Source organism: Poecile atricapillus, chromosome 1 (assembly GCF_030490865.1).
Source record: "Poecile atricapillus isolate bPoeAtr1 chromosome 1, bPoeAtr1.hap1, whole genome shotgun sequence".
In the NCBI taxonomy this organism is placed as follows: Eukaryota; Metazoa; Chordata; class Aves; order Passeriformes; family Paridae; genus Poecile; species Poecile atricapillus.
Window position 1 is genome coordinate 88,183,224 of NC_081249.1, and position 17,082 is coordinate 88,200,305.

The 17,082-nt window shown below is 41.8% G+C and overlaps 1 protein-coding gene across 1 annotated transcript in view; it reads left to right on the forward strand.

Annotated features, from left to right (window-relative positions):
• CLCN1 (chloride voltage-gated channel 1) overlaps positions 1 to 17,082 on the forward strand; it is a 60,365-nt gene that overhangs the window by 1,086 nt on the left and 42,197 nt on the right. The gene's annotated exons all lie outside the window — the stretch shown is intronic.

Below are 17,082 nucleotides of genomic sequence, written 5' to 3' on the forward strand. Positions count from 1 at the left end.
GAGGAAAAAATGAAACTCATTTTCTTAGAGCTACTGCAAAGAAAGATGGGCACTTTTTTACATGTTGCTCCCTGGCCTCTATTGAGCACATCTGAGTAGGGTCTTGGCACTGCTTTGTTTTATAGGTCTTTGGATACAGGCTGCTACTGTACTTTCTGGTTTCTGTTTCTAGAGCCCCTGGTTTAGGAAGGAGAAGGTATGGTTGTCTTTGGGAGCAGGAGGCTGAGGTGAAGAACTGGAGAGTGGCTTTCAGTCAAAAATATTCTGCTGCTGAGCACTGCTCATGCATATGACAGAGCACTTTACAGATGAATGAAGACACTGTGATCTTCAGTGTGACCATATAGACCTTTATGACTAAAATCTTCATTTCAAACCCAGACTTACAGAATGAATATAAATTTCTTAGTGATCTACGCAGGCACATCACAAGCACACACTCTCAACAGTGGTTTATTAAAAATGCTATTTATCACATATGAAGTATTAACGTTGCCAAAGGAGCCAATCAGTACAGTGGAAGGATTAGGATGAATTTCATTTCTTGGCCTGACTTTCTGCATTCAAATATAAAAAAGAGGCATCCTTAGTGTCAGAATTGAGTAGCATCAACAGTAAAGCATCGAGACTGAGCCTATAGGACATAAATGGATTGTCATGACCTGTTTGAACTATAAACAAACAAGTAGTGATTGCATGAGGTACTGAACTGTAAGGAAATACTACAAACCCAAATAAAAGCAGTGGTAAGAAAGCATGAACCAGAACAAGATGCAGTAGTGAGTATGCTACTTGGATAAAATGGCTATATTTCTTCTTCAGCTATAACAAACACATGGATTGCTACAATTTTCAGTTTTAGGTTCTTAGTGTAGAACTAGACTAGTCAGAGAAAATAGACTAATAAGAGTTTTCTTGAATACTTGTGGGAAGGCACAGCTAAGCACCAGATTTCTTGAGTTCAAAGAGCATGATTTGTATAACCTGAGCTAAGGCAAATCTTTGACAAAATATTTGTCCATTACTAAATAGCTATTTGTGAGAGAAAGAAATACAATGTATTGCATTATATTAATTTATTCATAAATTTAACCTAAATATTTGCCACTGAGAGTTCTTCTAGGCTTCTGGGCAGAAGAGGATTGTGTAATAAATTGTATCTGTTTGATTCCTTGAGTACCTGCATAGGTAAACCCCAAATGACTAGTTCTTTGTTGAATTCAAGTCATCCCCATCCCTGATAAGCATTATGATAAGGTGGCAGCCATGCTATGACCCATTTCATTAGAGATGACTCTAAAGTTAGGAATTCTTTGACAATGACCATATATACTCGAGTCCTTAGGGATCACAGGCAGAGTAGCAGCTAGTTACTGGAGCAGGTATTTGCTGGCTCTAATCCAGGAATTAGTGCTAAGAAGGCACCGAATCACTAATTTCAACTGAATATGAATTATTTCTCAAAACAAGCAAATTAAGAACATTTATAAGAATAATGCAGCAAGTGAAAAGAGGACTGTAATTCTGGATGTTGTTGCCTCAAGTGTTGTTGCCAGACGCTCTCAGGACTTGAGAATCTTAGCAATTTACACCTTAAAATGCTATCTTTAGGAGCAGGCTCCTCTCAAGTGTCAGCATTACATCTGTTCACTCCATGTACCCAATCATGTTAGTTCGTTCTTGTTTAGTGAGCGAACAGAAGCAGAGAGCACTTCTCAACTAATGCTGCACACATCAGTTTTCAGACATAAAGCTACCACATAAAGCATGCTGGTTGGTCGTAAAAGACATACAGTAGGTCGTTGCTTGGTTCCAAAGACTGTAGGAATGGCTGCTATTTTCCTCTGATTCAGAAAATCTATTGCAGTGTCACAATCCATGGGCGAAGTCACTTAAGAAGTCTCTGTATCTTGAGATGAAAAGCTGCTGGTTAGCCTTCAAGGTCACAAACCATCTACATGAGACTGCTGATGTGTCAACTGGCCATTTCTTGTCCTTAAGTCCCTTCTATGACTGAAGTATCTGTGTGTGTTTATATACTGTGGCCACTTTATTAATTTTTTCTGCTCCTGGCTCTTCTCTTTTTCTTTCTTTTTTTTTTCTTTTTTGCCATTTCCAATAATCTCTTTTAGCTATTTGTTTCCCAGGTGTTCATTGCCTGTTTGTCACTTGCCCTTTTACCATTCCTTTGCTACCCTCACATACCTTCTCCTCACTCTTGTGTTCTGCTGCGTCTCCTCGATTTGTTTCTCTGCTGCTCTTGCTCTCAGTATACGAGGCCAAGTGTTAGGTTTCACAGCTGTGTTTTTCTCTGTGCCTTCCTCACATCACTGCCATTGGATTCTGTTCTAAAAATATCCCATGTGACCCTTTCCCTGTGCTGTCCCAAGGCAGAGAGGGGATTCTCCCCAGCTCCCCTCTCCTCTTTTTATTTTTGAAAGTGTTGTCAATCATACAGAAAGGAATGTTAGAAGGCAGAAGAGACCTGGGAAACTGAGGTCATGAGAAAGATCACTTGTGCAGATTTGTATTGCCAGTTCCAAAGCTGGAGAGGACAAAAGATGCAGATGAACATGGGGCCAAGTTGTTCATGGCAAAATGTAGGCTTCTGACAGTGACAATGGAAAAAATAAAAAGGAATTATTTCTTCAGTCCATCTCTGCATGGGAGAGATGTTCACGGCTACCCTATGTGTTTAAGAGATGGGGATAGGAATTTTTGCTATATTTTGCTGTGATCTTAAGCTCTGCTATTAGAGCTAGCAGCTTCTTGAGGAAATTTTATCATTTCCAGTCTGTATTGCTAGCATGCCTGGTCTCCATCGTTCTACTAATAATTGACGTTTGCCTGCCAGTATTTTGGTTTTGTCACCATCAAAGCAAAAAACCAAGAATTACAGAAGGATCTAGAATGGAAGAGAACATTGGCAGTATCCAGCCCCCTGCTTGGTTATAAATTTCCCTTGTTCCAAGTCATGGCTGCTGCCTCTTGCATCTTCCTCGTGCCTCTCTGAGGAGAGCCTGGTGCTGTCTTGTCTATACCCTCCCTCTGGGTGTATTTGCATTTGCTGTTGGCAAATTAGTCTCTTCTCTGGGATGAATAATCCCTGCTCCTTCAGCTTCTCCAGTCAACCATCCAGGCAGGACTTCCTGAGGTGACACCCACAGCTGCACACCTGTGCTGTATATTCCTGACTTAAAGACCTTTCCCATGGAGAAAGTCTGGTTTTACAGCAGCACGTGCAACAGAAATGACACCAAAGGCTTTGCCTTGCCTGGCTGCTGCCCACGTTGTCCTTGTACTGAACTATGGGAGCAGTTACAACCCCACAAGAGCAGGTTGCCTGCAGACACCATACCCTGGATACCATCATCCCATCATCTGCTACTTGCAGAAAAGTATTTTTTTTGATCCATTCCCCACATCATTCAGCTATTGGGCCCTGTTGTGAAGGTGTCCATAATTACATTTCCATGAATTGTACAGGCCTCCTGCCCAAAGAAATAAATTCCAAGGGCTGGCAGCATGCCAGTCAGTCTAAATGTTGCCTCTGACCTTGTGCTGTAAAAGGTACAAAAATTTGCTCATGTGTAAATGGCATATGGGGGTATCCCACAATTGTATGAAACCTAATAGGGTAGCTGCATGCTATAAGCTTTTTTGTATATGGACATAGAAAATACATTATTGCTTTGACATCTGGTGTGTGCTACTTTGGCAATACAGCAAATTAAATTATTTCAGGCAAGTTTGGGGTAGGGGGTATATGTGTAGAAGAACCATGTACTAGAATTCCTGACATTAGAAAAAGACAACTTGTTGCTAGTATAATTCTCAACAATGGCAGTAGAGGTGCAACTGGAATACAGAGATTACTGCCCCAGCTGTACAGCAGGTGGCATACAAAGTATGGTAGATGAGAAATAATTCATCAATAGTTCAGAAATCTATGGTGAATAAAAGTCTTCAGGGTAAAGTCAACTATCTTCAGTTGTGAATCTCCACAAAAACACAGCAGAGAATCTGGGCATGCAGAAGAGAAGCTGGCAGTAAACACAACATAAAAATAAGTTATTTTGTTAATGTTTACTTTGGAAAAGTAGGAGGATGTTGCTGTTGTCAGTATTGGTGGAACAGCTTCCACGTACCTGTATGATACAATGATCACTGTTAACTTGTTTGTGCAGAGGCAGGACAGACAAAAATTTAATAAAGCTGGACACTACCTCATTGGAACCTGCTTATTTTAAATTATCATATTTACTATGAAGTGACACAGAACTTCTTGGCAGAACCAGATTTCATTGCTGTTTCTTTGCATGGGAAGACATATAATGTTCTTGTATTCGTTAATCATACAATTCTCAGCACTGAACAAAGAGGCAGCAGAGAGATCCTCCACATGTTGTGACTACAACAAACACTTCGGTCTTTGGACCTTGGTAAGGACATAGTCAGGGTTAAAGGATTTGCTCGTGTTTTTAAAACTCAGCCATTTATCTCTACAACAAATTCCTGCCTCTTGGTAAAGGAATTGATTCTTACTTGTTCTTAAGGGAGCTAAGTGGCTGTTGGGATTGACAGTCATCCATTTCCACAACATATTTGTAAAAGGTCATGGATCAGGAATGTTTGCCTATCATCTATCAGCACTGAAAGTGGATTCCAGAAGCACATAAAAACAAAAAGCACATTCATCTATTGCACAGTGCTATTGCAAGTGTGCCACGTACAGTTTTTCAAAGGAAGTCAAATACCTGTAGCTTTAAAAACTGACAAAATACATGCAGTATGTAGTTTTCTGTTTTGGTGCTGTGAGGAAACATTACTTTGTGCCCCCCAAGTTTGTTTCAGATGTAAGTTTGTCCATCTAGTCTTACCTGTACATAGTCTAGCATACTCATCCTTTGATTACGTGTAAACTACTATAGTGACTATGGATGTCCATATCCTGAGACTTGGCGTTACCGTATCTCTACTGGGACACTGAAGAGAAGAGAATTTGCCTGAAGACCAGTCACAGAGGTTGACAAATTATTTAACTGTGAGGAGGAACACATTCCTTTTAGCAGGTATAGAAAAATAACTATCTATTTTTGAGTATGTGGTCAGCCCAGGACTGACCACAGTCCTGCAAGCAGATTTCAGAATTAGATGATGCTTTCTTCAGACCATTGGAAGAGGTCATGTTCATAGTCCCTGGAAGCAACCTGCTGCAGCAGCAAGAGCAGGGCACAAGCAATCCAGGAGGTTTCTGCAGCGCATTGCCAACAAGTTCATAACAAGATAATAAAAGAGACAGCAAGAGGAGGTGTTCTGCTGGACCAGAAAAGGAAGGATGGGTTAGGGATGTGAATATCCAGGACAGCTTCTGGATTTGAGGAGGGAGAAGGGCTCAAAATAAGGTCTCAATCCTTGAGTTCAGGAGAGAAGTCTTTGACACTTCAGTGATCTTCTTGGAAGAATCACATGGGGAACGGCCCTGCAGGGAAGAGGGGTCCAAGAGAGCTGGTTTTTGTACAGGAATCATCTCCTCCAAGCTCAGGAATGATCCATCCTTATGAGCAGGAAATCAAGCAAAGGCAGCAGGAGGCCTGCATGAATTAGGAAGGAGGTCCTGACTAAACTCTGACAGGTGACCTGGTGGGAATCTAGGGACACCAGCCACGTTTTAAAGGATGAGGTTAAGAAAACTGAAACTCATCTGGAGTTGAATCTGGTGAGGGACATGAAGGACAACAAGAAAGGCTTCTACAGGTGTATCAGCAGCAAAATTAAGGCAATGGAAAACATGGGCCCTCTTCTAGAGAATCAAGGCAAATTGATTCTAAAGAAAATAATGAAGAGCAAGGACCCTCATTGGAGGAGGATGAGGTCAGAGAACATTTAAACAAACTGGGCATGCACAAATCCATGGAGCCTGATGGGATGCACTCACCAGCGTGAGGGAGTTGGTCAATCTCCTTGCAAGGCCACTTTCTATTTAATCTTTCAAAGGTCACAGGGATTCAGAGTGGTAACTGAGGACAGGAAGAAAACAAATGCCACTCCTATCTTCAAAAGGAGTAAGAAGTCCAGCAAACCACATGCTGACCCACTTCAGCTCAATCCCCATAAAGGTGGTAGAACAACTCATTTTGGGGACCATTTCCAGACCCATGAAGGACAGAAAGATGATTGGGAGTGGCCAGTATGGAACTGTGAAGGGAAAATCACACTTAACCAACACAGTTCAGTGATCAGATGAGACAGCTCAGAGAACAGATGAGGGAAGAGCAGTGGATTATGTTTATCTTTACTTTAGCAATGCTTTTGTCTCCCACCATATCCTCACAGCAAGCTGATTAAGTACAGGCTGGACAAGTGGACCTCGGGGTGAATTGAAAACTGGCTGAACTACAGGGCTCCAAAGGTTATGATCAGCAGCACGTCCTTCTGTTTAGCTGTGATGAGGCTAAACCTGGACTTGTGTCCAGGACTGGGCTCCCCAGCTCATAAAACCTGTGAAGCTACTGGAGAGGGTTCTGCAAAAGGCCACAAAGATGATGAAAGGACAGGAGCATCTCACATCTGAGGAACGGCTGAAATAACTGGGATTGTTCAGCAAAGGCTCAGGGGAGGTCTTATTATCTGATGGACAACTGAAGATGGTGAAGTCATTCTCTTCTCAGTAGAGCCCGGTCACAGGACAAGATGGAATGGGCACAAATTGAAACACAGGAATTTCTGTCTGAACATAAAGAAAGAGGATTTTGCATGACTGAGCACTGCCACAGGTTTACCTGGAGCGATTGTTGCATCCTTGGAGACATCCAAAAGCTGTCCGGACACAGCCCAAGGCAACTTTCTCCTGCTGACACTGCTTGAACATGGTATTGGACAAGACAGCAGGTGTCCTATCCAAAGCTCAAATATTCTCTAATTCAGTAATTAACTAAAGTACTCAGAGGAACAGCAGTGCAAATTACCTACTAGTCTACAAGATTATTGTCTTCTAAATATGGCACAGAATGTATTTTTAATTCCTTGTCTGTAATGAACTCTCTTATCTACCCTTGTTTTTAAATGACTCACACAAACCTGTCATTTCCTTCTATTATGGAAAAGCAAATTAAAACTGTTTGCCTGCATCTAAATTCCAAGGAGTTGTGACTTCAATAGAACAAGACCCTACCTCCTGAGATACAGCCAAATTAACTTTCTCAGTTAATTTTCTTCATACCGCTCAATATTTTCCAGACCTCATTGTCCTTTCCAGACTGGGAGGTTCCAGTCCACTTAAGTGTTCCTCATATGGCAGCTATTCCATAATTTGACCATCCTCGGAAACCTCTCCCAGTTCTACTATATTCTTTTTGAGACTAGGGGAAACAGAAAACAAACATCACTCAGACGTACTTGCACACTGTATTTAATTAGGTATTAATTTCCTTCTTCTTAACCATAGTTCTAAACAAATGCTAAAGAGGTCATTATGATCATTCTGTGTAACCCCAAGATCTCATTCTTACATATGAAGAGCTTACACAGTTGAACAGTTCCTGTGTATGCAAAGCTAGAATGTCTGTTTCTCCTTAATCACTTCAGATTTATTGTGACTTTTCATCTGTAATTTTATTGCTCAATCATCCTGTTAAATCCTGTACAATTCTTCAGTCAGACAGTTTTTATTCCTCTGAATAACTTACTAGCAGCCTCTGAGCCCTTATCCAGACCAGAGAGGTATTTGATATTAATTCTGCTTGGCATCAAGTTTGTTATCAACTGTAGGGGACATGGTACTGAGGGCAGGCTGCTTTTAGTTCCAATTCCATATAGAAACAGGGCATGTTGGAAACCTCATTTCAATTCGTTTGAAGTCCATAGTGCTCCAGGCTCAAAGGGCAAAAGAGCTGCAGGTTCACCTAAGCTTTCCAGGAATGGTAAAGGCAAAAGCAGGATTAAATGCATGGCAGCTATGCAACAGGGTAGTGACAGAACAAACAGGATGGTGTAGGCTCTTTATTCCAGACATGGAAATCATGGAAATTTTACTTGTGGGAAGATGAAGCAAGGGCTAAGTAAAGTTCTGTTGCCTACACATGCGTTTCAGTGCTGCATGTGAGCATGTAGATGGTGGCTGACATGATCTATTGATGGCCACAAGAACAGCTTTGTTCTTAAATGCTGCTTCCCTGACCTGCGGTGAACTCACCCAGAGCATGACTCTGAGAAATTAACTGCATGAAGACATGAGTGTTTTCCTTTCAGTTTACCTTTCACAATGCTCAGGCAGACATACCAGAGCTGGTACAAGGAAGGGAATATGACCATCCTTTCTTTATGCCACTCACTATTTTGGAACTATTTTGTAACGGTTCAGGCCAATGCTGAAAAATCTTAACTTTCTGTGTGCTCTCTCTTCTTTAACCCAGCTATATTTCAAAAGCAGTACCAACTACTCTTATGCCGTGACCCCAGAAAAGTTCTTTTTTTTTTTTTCCTTATAACTGCCTCATACCAAAAGATAAAAGACTAGACTTGACACTTTGTCTGGAAATGTGGAACAAGGGAGACTAAGAAGGTCAGGGCCTGATGCATCACTGGCTTTTGATTAGACAGGTGCACAGTGTGACAGGCAGCCTTTTCTGTGCAGAGCTCAGGTACAGCACCCTGACTAGTAGCCACTCAATGCAAGCCCTCAGAAAGAGTCAGAATATCTACAAGAAGTAGTCCTTCCCCATGGCACTTCTCACTCCCCATTAGTTCTAGCCCTGCCATATTCTTTATGCTGCCTTTATTCTTTTTTATTATCTTTCACTGTTCCATCACTGGGGGAAACCACTTGAATGTTATGTAGCAAATAAGCAGTGTAATAATAGTCTGGTGGATTAACAGAATATGCTAAAATACTCTGGAACACCCTTTCCAAATCCCTTTGCAAAGATTTTTCACTCTCAGAACCTCTAGTAGTTTCCGCTTCCAACCCAACACTTTTTTTATGTGTAGGCTTCTCTCTTCTTTCCACTTTTCCAGATCAATGTGTTTGGTTCTGTAGTACATGGATCTTCTCTAAAGAGAATGAACAGTCATCAGCTGATGATGTTTTGCTACTGAATATGGAGGACTGACACAACTGATTCCATAACAGTATTTCGGCTGAACCTGATATGCCACACTAAACAATTCAGCTTCTGAGCTGAAACCACTACTTCATGGTGACCACAATGCACTTGGAGTCAATAACCCTGTGGAAACCACAAGGGTCAAAACATTATGGATCAAATGGAAAACCACATAAAAACAAAGAAGCTTTTTAATCTTTAAGAGAAGTGCTCAAAAAAGTGAAACATTTCCAGAAGACATGAAGGTTACTGAAGGACACCAGATTGGAATCTAAAGAGAACAGGTCCACACAAAAAGGTCTCAGTCCTTCCTTAGTCTGCTTCAGATCCTTGACATGAGTGCTGTCCCCTTCCAGGATGCAGGTGATATGCTTATTGTTTGGTTGGAGGGTGTACTAGGAATCCTTAAGTGAGTGCTGACCTCCTGCCTTCTCAGTGATATCTGCCTCTAATTTCCAATGCAGCTCTGTAAGAAAAAGCTGGGTCCAGACCCTCCTATGGATGGACTGTGGACTGCAGAGGAAGGCATCTTGATAAAAATGACATTTCAGAGCTGGTATCAGAACACAGATATCGAAGACGTTAATGCATTCCTGAGCAGATCTGAATGCTCAGCAGCTGATTCAGGGCAATGATCATGTTCCCCAGCGTACAAGACTATAGGTCAAGAGAGGACAGGACTGTAATGATCAGTGTGCCAAAACTCAATATGGAATTGTATAGACAGACTTGTCTGTTCAAGCGGTCCTACCACAGTTAGATTGGTGAAGATCTCCTGCAGAAAGACGATAGACAACCCTCCTGCCCAAAGCAAGGAGAATACCCTGCCCCTACAGAGACCTCACCTCCATCCCATGGGACTTAATGATGGCATTTGGAGCAGTTTTATTTGGAGGGAGAAGGAAGGGGGTAAGGAAGCTCTTGGCTGGCAGTGGTGGTGCCACTGGTACCAGCTGTGCTCTTTATCAGCAAGTTCTGTGGCCAGAACTGTGGTCCCTGTGGTACAGGGAAGCACCACAGCAATACCCTCTGCATCCCTTCCCTCTTTGATGAAGATGAGGTTGAAAGCTGCCATGGCAAGGATCAGCTCTTCCCAGAGCAATGCATCTTCAGCAAGTGGCATAGCTTGTCTGCCAACATGATGGGTCTGAGGAGCCTGCAGACTTGTGTGAGCTCGTGGTCCTCATGGTGCCCAAAACCCAGTGGTCTGGGGCATTTCTGTCCTTCTCCTCCTAAGTAAATGTCCCCAGCCCTGCCAGTGCACCTGACAGAGAGCAACAACTCTCTTCCTAATGCAAGCAAACCCAACAGAGCAAGTGGGATTTGAAACATTTCACAAAGTTCATCTCTACTTTTTGTTTTTTGCTTACTGACTAATTTCTTTAAAGATATGCTATAGACATACTGTGGAATAGAATCTGGCTCTGATTAGACAGAAAAGAGTTGAGAACAAGGGCAGTGCTTGAACAAGATACCACACATACTCTTAGGCATTGTTGCTGACTCTGAACACCTAATAATGCAAGAGCCGGATTGTGAGCAATGGTCTTGAACAAACACAACATCTGAACATCCAAATATCTGTAATTTCTCATAAACAGTCTGAGTTTAGCAGCTCACAGAACTAATTTCAGCTCCCAACATAAGTGAAACTCAGAATAGTTTCCAATGTTCCAATATTCTCAGCACCTTCTTCTTCATTGGCCCATTATGTCTCCACCATTCCTGACCTTGGTCGATAGTTTCCAGTGCCAGCCTACAGCCTCTTCCTGGACTCCTGTTCCAGGTTTAATATTTTTATTGGATGGCATGGACACTAAGCACCAGCCCCAGGACACAATGCCATTTATGAGGAACTTGCTGCAAATTCTTCTGCTGATTTATCTTGTCCTGGGCTTAATATACTAAGCTACCTGTCTCATTGACATCTGGAGATTGTACCCCCTCTTGGCCCTGGTGTACTTCTTGCACTGTTTCTCCCCTTGTGACAACCTAAATTGGCTCTTGCTAATAAGTGTGCAGCAGCTCTCATTTAAAAAGCTTGACTTTTCTGAGAAAAGACTTTTTGCAGCCTTCATGCTGAAGAGTGCCCCAGTTCTTCAACATGGATGCACGTGCATGATGCAGTTCTTGTTGCCTTCCCCCAGCACCTTCCTACAAGTCAAAGCAAGGGTCTGACAGAAGAGGGAGAGAGTCCAGTGAATGTCATGCTGACTCTCACTGTCATCCCTGTATCAGCAGACAGTGATAACAGCAAAGGTTATTGCTTCAGGGGAATTTCTTTGCCCTCATTTGTGATGGATTTATTATTCGGGCTGCCAAGAGAAATACTATCTTCCCTCTGTTTACCTTAGTCTTTATCTCATATTACCACCAGGGATTGTTTTATGGAAAACAGGCATGACCCCTGTATGCTGGAGGGTTAGGTGTTTTTGTATGGGTATCTGAATTTAGATGGGAAAAAGAGAAGGAAAACAGGAAGCTTTGTCAAAATTTTGCAGGATTTACAACTGTCCTAGTAAATAAGGTATATAAAAAAAATCTTCAGTGGTAGTGATAACACATCTGTGCTACAACCCTTCTGTTGACATCCTGTATCTCAGTTATCTGAGATGGGACAGGACAATCAGTGCTGCCAACAACTAGTACTTAGCAACCATGGTTCATGCAAGTAGTTCATAGCATTTGCTCTAACCATGTCAAGAGTCTGAAATATAAGCAAGAGCCAAGCGTTACTGAGAAAATTTTTATGGTGGATTACGGCTCTGTTGCAATCAGAAAAGACAGACCCTTTCCTCATTTCTAGGTGTTCCTGGTCCCTTCTTTACTGACATTCACATTATCTGCAGAAATGGAGAGCTGAGTTGGCTGAAAATCAATTTTTTCCTTGCACCAAGCTTTTTCATCACTAGGTCCAGTACACGAAAAAAATTAGGACTGTCCTCTTCAACCAATCTTCTCCTCAAGTGCCCTCAATTAGGCAGTGTGATCACTCTTATAGAGATCTATAGATCATAGAGCTTCAGCAAAATTTTCACGTATTTGAGAGTGGAACATATATCAGAAAAATGAAACAATCTTTCTTGCATACCTCTAGTCCTAGCCTTGGCCTCCTGGAGATACTCTGTTCATATTCATGGTTCCTTCTGGACCAACCCCAGCTCATGCACACCACAAACATGTCCTTGAAACTTTCCCAAATTTTTCCGTTCACAAGCCAGTTCCTGCTCCTAAACCTTTCAACTACGACCTTCATAGCTGGCCACATTTTACATAAGAATCATTGTTCTCCCCTTGAAATTAGGCAAATCCATTTCAAACCCAGGAGCCTGTGGCAGGCCAGCTCTGCACAGCTCATCACTGCACTTTCTTTCCACCCTCGTGGTGTCAGTCAGGCTGTGTGTCATGGCATGATTGGCAGATCTAATGGGCAATTATTCATTTCACCTGTGCAACAAGAAATCTACAGGGAGAAGGGGAAGAAAGACACAAGCTGCAGATTCTCTGTGCTGGAATAATAACAAATTCACTAGCTTAGAGGTATCCTTAATAAGTTTTGATCATTGAAGACAAGTCTGTGTTTTCTAGATGTTCCTTGGTCCTTTCTGCTAAAAAATGTCTTCAAGCTGACTACATCAGAGAATGTTTGTGGTGAAAAATTGCTCTCCTAGAAAATAAGAAATCCACTGAATCTTCTTCAGTCAGTTAATTGAGTGTTTGCTAGTTCTCACTGACTTTAGCTGCTTTTGGATGCACACTCCAGTTAGAAAGTTTTCTCCTTTTCAGCAGCCTAATATTACTTTTTCGTTATTACTTTTTTTCTTCTTGTGGTACTTATGTACACACTGTGCCTATTTGATTTGTTCTTGGTTTATCCTAAGACAAGACATTCACTTTTCTACGCCCCCAGTAATACACCTCTTCATTTGGAAAGCCTTTTGGCAGATGAAAAGAAGAAATTATTTAATAGAAGCTACGGGGTGCTGTAGGGTAGAGAATCACCAAGGGAATTGAGGCCTGCAATTTAAGAAGGGGGCAGCTGTAAGGGAGGAGGCATCCAAGCTGTGGAGATATGGAAACAATCTCCTAGGCAATAGAGTGTAAGCATAAAATTTTAGCAGCTCAGAAGGTCATCAACTTAATTGCAACCAAGGTCACAGTGGGTGAGGGACGGTTGTGTATAGACTATATATTTATTTCCACGCTTCCTGACTTCCATGCTTGAAGTTTTCTATTTAAAACAATTAAATAATTTTTATTCTACTAAAGGCTGTTCTGTTTTGAGTTTTGAAGCCTTATGGTCTTTACCTGAGAGTTCACCAGGACAGTCAAATTCACTTTAAAGTTCTGAATGAGTTCGGATCCATTTATAGAAGCTAATTCTGCTGTCTTCTCTTTCATCTGATTTTCTGTTTCTTGCTCTTGTTGCTGGGTTTGTTTAAGTATCTCTGCTTGTTATGCTCTCAGTTCCAACCTGTGACCATATTGTGATGTAGGGCAAGACAACCTCGAGTTAACAAATAATTTATCTTAGATGGCATCATTGACATGGACATGATGCTCTGTGCAGACTGTCAGTCACAGTTGGGTTGTTTCTGGAACTGGGACATAACCCTGCCCCTTTAAAGCTCATTTGATTTTTGCCAAGTCATGGCATATCGTACTGTCATATCATGTCATACTGCACTGCCATCCTGCCCTATCCTGATCTGTTCAAGTCTCCTTCCAAAATCTTCTATTACAACATCTACTTCAATGGCTCCTTCATGTCCTTGTGTTCCTGTAATTATTTATCTGACGCCAGTTTTGAGATTTTTTCCCCCCATTCTGCCTCTTTCTTCTTGAGTTATCAAAAGCTGATGATTCTCAAAATCTGCCCTGTTTCTGTCAATTCTGCTCTACTCAGTCTAGTATTAGTCAGTACATGTCCACTTGAATATCATCATATTATCTTGTTATTCCTCCATGATGAAAGCCCTTAAATTTTCTGGTCTTTTTACTTTTTGCTGTGAACTCTACCCTTCTTTCAAGTGTCCTCTGAGAGTTCTCTGTTATTGTCTCTCCATATTCAGCCTGGCTTACTATGTGCCCCTGCACAGCTTAAATTTCTGTCTTTTGCTGATGTTCAAGCCTTGGTCCATGATCTATTTCTTTCTTTTACTATAAAAGCTGTCTTTTCTTCCAGTCTCCCTCCCTCGTCCTAGCCCTTATCACAGCATTCTTTCTCTCCCAAAGCTCTAATTGCCTCCTGTAGTTCTTTGAAGCCTCCATGGGTATCTTGTCTAATAAAATGTCCCAGTCAAGAGCTTTGTTCTCATCTAGAAGCTGTTGCCTTATCTGACATCTACTGAAGTATTTTTCCTGCCTTTTCATTCTTTTTTGCTCCATCTAAAGGTATTGCTTGAAGCAAAATATGCTTGCTGTATCTTCTTCCTGTCCAGATTCTCATTCCCTCATGCCCTTCGGTGCTTTGTCTCTGATTGCCTCCATGTTTCTCTCTTAGAGACTGTGTTAGTGTTAAGTAGTCATCCTTTTGTCACCTTTCTCCTCTGCCTCCTTTAAAATTCCACTTTTCACCTTTACAGTTTCTTTTGTCCTGTGGACTATCCTTTATATTACCTTCTTTACAGACTTGTGGACCTCTTGGGCTGGGTTTTCTCAAGCACAGAGTATTATTTTTGCTTTGTTCTTAAATGACTGTTTCTCTATTCTGCATGCAGGGTTCTAAGTAACAATAACTCTGCCTCAGCAAATTCCAGTCCTGTCAGTCTGGGGTGGCAGAGGGCTCTGCATCACCATCTGCTATAATGTCTGTGTATGCAGTGTTGTTGGCAGCTGAAAAATAGACATGGTGTTTTGCTCCAGAGGAGGCTGCAATCTGCTGGTGGGCCGTAAGGCTTGTGTACAGTGAGGTCATGAAGTGGTCTAAATCTTTCAGGATGAACCTGCTGCAGAACAAAACCAAAACAAAAGCCCAAACAACTCTAGCATAAGCAGAAGTCTCAGAAATCACTATGATGTCTGATAATTGTGTGGGCAGGGCACAGGGAACATTAGGATTGATACTGTTGATAAATAGCACTTGGATTATTTCAGGATATAAATCTCCTGGGACCAGACCATGGGGGAAATGTGTCTTCAGTCATCCTTACCCCCCTCCCCACCAGGTTCTCATAGCTTTCTCTATCCAGGCAGTAGTATGGGAAGGCTTGGAATTGTATTTCTGCATCCTGAAAAGCATTCAGGGGAAATAAATAAACACAGAGAAAGGGAGACCTGAGAGAAAACTGAGGAGGGAGAAAAATAGAAGCCTGACTATACAAAAGATCCATCTTGGTTGACAGTTCTTCCAACTTCTGTTCTTTCCTTTATTGTCACTTAATACCCTAATTTGGAGTGCAGCTGTATTTTCATCTATCACAAACCTGTCCTTCTTGAATCACACTTTGGAGTCCCACTAGGGCCTGTAATATGCAAAGGGGAGGGAAAAAAAGGTATATGAGCAGGTTGTGTCATTTTCCTCCTGCATGCCATGGGGAAGTCTAGAAACTTTTATGAGCCTTTTCAAGAGGCTTTGGTGTACCTGAGGAGTCAAACCATGTGTATGGGTCATCTGTGTTTGTGGCTAGTGGAAGATGGTTTTGATACCTTCCTCTTATTTTTATGTCTTGCTCCAGCTATGTGCTAATCTCCTGTGTCTGCTGGTAACCTCTGAAGAACAGCAATTGAGTTAGTGAGTCCTGGTGGAAATGCAGAGCAAGGCCTGGGAAATAGAAAGCAAGACAGAGAGGCAATAAAGAAAATATAGAAAGAAGAGCCGTGGCAGGAGATTACAGGAAGAGTGATGGGGAGATTTGACAGCAGTTGCTGGACAGCAGCAGTTTGCAGAAAGGCAGATTCTTTTTCGGGGTGTTCTCTGTATTCTGTGTTTATGTTTATATCTGTAGATCTGAAAACACAGAAAAGATGATGAGTAAAGCCGGAAATTTACTTTTCATTAGGTCAGCTGTGCCAGCTGGAAAAAATGGACAAGCTGTTGGGTCTGCAAGTTCTTCTGAGAGTGTGAAATAGAAGCCGCAGACCTCAGAGCAAATACAAGTTGAGAGTAGCTGCTTTGAATTTAACTAGGGTAGCATTCGTGAGGCTGGAGGCTGTGACAGAGATTGCTGGTACCTTGTGAAATAGCAAGGATTGTTAATAATTTCCAGAGAGCTGACAAAGCACTTTCACCTCCTAGGGGAAAGAGGGAGACGGTTGATTTATAAGCTCAGTAGCATGGTAAGATTAGTGTTCAGGACACAGGAAATATTGTGACATAAATCCAGTATCTCTACAGATTGCATATATTTTGTGATGCACTGAAATGATGCATTTCAGTTCTCAGTTGTTTCCTTGTTAGACAATATCTCGGTACAGAGATTAGAGGCAGAGATACTGTTTGATGAGAAGTGGGAATTAGTTGAATATGAGGTCCTTAGCTACAGATGAGCTAGGTCCTTCCTATTGCACAGGTGATTTCCATGCATACAGGGATTGTTCAGGATCAGCTGCATCGTTGCAGCACTGCCATGCACTGGCTGAGGATTGTGCTGTGGGAAGCACAGGTGAGGGCTCAGGGGGTTTGCAGGATGTCTTGTAATGAGGATAGTAAAGGTTTCCTGTTCAAGTAGCATCTGGAGTCACTTGGTTGGCTTTGGGGTTCTTCATGCTTTTATTGGTAAGGTGAGTGAGGCTGGGGCCAGTTTGGAAGCTGAGAGGAACAGTTTTTGGAAAACACCTTTCAGGGTAGAATCGTCTTGTTTTAGGCTATTATTATATCGTTATTTCCTGTGGAAATTTTGTGGAACGGTATCATGCAAGACAGACAGCAGAGTTTGATAAGCTGGCAGTAGAGGGTTCATTTTTATACTGCAGCAATTTCTAATGTGCCATTCTTGTGCCTCTTGAAAAACAAGAGCTAGAAGAGTGCACTTTTCAG